This window comes from Stegastes partitus, unplaced genomic scaffold, assembly GCF_000690725.1.
Source record: "Stegastes partitus isolate 25-593 unplaced genomic scaffold, Stegastes_partitus-1.0.2 Scaffold112, whole genome shotgun sequence".
NCBI classification, from domain to species: domain Eukaryota; kingdom Metazoa; phylum Chordata; class Actinopteri; family Pomacentridae; genus Stegastes; species Stegastes partitus.
Genome location: NW_007577843.1, coordinates 770,067 through 772,133, shown reverse-complemented (window position 1 = coordinate 772,133; position 2,067 = coordinate 770,067). Strand labels below are relative to the sequence as shown.

Here is a 2,067-nt window from a genome sequence, read left to right as displayed (position 1 = left end):
TTTTTTTTGCACCAAAATATTATTTCAAAAGCTGTTAGGATTGAAATTAGCCATTTGTTGAAAAAAAAATTGATTAGACATATATTTGAGGGGCACTTAAGGTCAACTTGTACCCAAGCGACAAGACTTTTGTCAGGGACTGTAGGTATTATTATTCTAATTTCACCTCAGTGCTACATTTGACACAACTGACCACAATATATTGCTAGATACTAATAGATAAACTGTAGATAAAGATAGATAAATAGAAAGGCACAGGGCTATTTTGTATCAATTAGTAAAAAGCACTTGCAGGTGCACAACAATGGCATGCAGAGTTCCCCTAGGCTCCATGTCTGGACCCTTCTGTTCATCATCTACATGTCTGTATCACAACAAAACATTTTACCATAGTTTTGCTGATGACACACAATGTATATACAAATATCACAAATTATTATATGTATTGCACCAAACATTCATGTGATTAAACAAAGAGAAAACTGAAATGATTGTGTCTGAGACTGTTGAAGAAATGTACCCATAGCTCTTATGCAAGGTCTGCTGTAGTGGGGTGTTCATTAGTATTCAGATATACAGTGGGCTTTCCAACACAGGGCGTGAGTCTGTGAAGGTAGGCTGACCCAGAACATTTGCAGAGTTGCACATTTTATAGGGTATGTCAGAGGGTAGGGAGGGACTGTATGTAAATACCGAAGTGAATAGTGGCTAGTTAGTATATAGTTGCTAATCAATGACAGGAGGTAAAAGAACAAAGGGTGATTGAATCAAGCGGTCTGATAAACAACAAATGGTAAGAGAACGAGGGTTACAAAAGGTAAGGGAATTATCAATAACAATGATAATGGAATAATGAGTGACACTAATGGTAGGTGTCTGTAGCAAAAGATGTGCTATTTTCTTCATCAAGACAAAGGAAGATTAAAAGTACACACAAGCCAGACCAGAACCAAATCTGTTTTGTTACGGATTCAGACCGAAATGTCAACATCCACATCAGAGAAAGTAACCCCCCCTCCAAAAAAGCTATACAGTAGTTCCTGCAGCAACTTTACACTAAAACCAATATCAACACCATAAGCTAAGAACTGTAATTAAAAGGACAAAAAAAAAACATCCAAAACATTCACCACATGAGTAAAAACAACAGAAATAGTAAATCAAGATAATGATACGCAAGATCATTTTGTCCCAAACATTTGGCTTGTGTCACAGGAACCAATTCAGTGGTAGAGCAGCAGCAGTTAGCTTAAAGTTTTTCTCACCTATTTATTCTTTAAACATTTTGTTAACAGTTATACAAGGTTTTATCGTACGTAAGGTTTAAAAATATATAGTTATGGCCCCAAAGTGAGAGTTATGCCGCTCATTTCCTGTGAGGCTGAGGAATTTTTGACGTACCCACACACCTATACACACATATATACACACATATATACACACATATGTGAAGAGTTCATTTGCAACAACAGATACCTCCATTTTTGTAGATCTTTGTCGATCAAAACTTATTTTTTGTTTTTTGCTTGAGACAATATCAATCAAACTGAAGTTGAGTGGATTTGACTCTGTAGAAATGACGTGACGAAAATATAAGTTACAAGATAACTTAAGTTTGATTGATGTTGTTTCAGACGATGGAAAAGTGGGTTTTTTGAAGGTTTGTGAAAATGGAGTTATCTGTTTTCACAAATGAACTCTTCATATGTACATATATGTATGTACATAGATTTTATGGAATTAATTACAAACTACTCATCTACCGGTAAATACAGATATTACATTTAAGTGCATTAGTGTGAAACAGAAAAACCTCAAGCCTTTGTGTATTTTGCTGTAAGAGAAACCTTACCTGTGTGTGAATGCTCCCCTCTGTTGCAGCAAGTTCATTCAGCTCCTAAAACCTATCCAACCAGCTGTACTATCATAGCACTCCCCCACTGCTCACAGACACTTACCCAACATGCACTGCAAACAAACCTGGAGTCAAAGGTTGTCCCAACTCCAATGAAACATTAAAAGGCTTCCTTCAGTCAACAGCATGTGACTCACTTAATGATTGTAACT

General features: G+C 36.2%; 1 protein-coding gene across 1 annotated transcript in view; it reads right to left on the bottom strand.

The window, feature by feature from the left end:
* Window positions 1–1,864, bottom strand: part of LOC103354575 (5-hydroxyisourate hydrolase-like) — a 5,599-nt gene extending 3,735 nt beyond the window's left edge. The window contains exon 1 of the mRNA XM_008278004.1: window positions 1,853–1,864. The gene's annotated coding sequence lies outside the window, so the exon portion shown is untranslated. The remainder of the gene's footprint in view (window positions 1–1,852) is intronic.
* Between the last annotated feature and the right edge of the window lie 203 nt (window positions 1,865–2,067).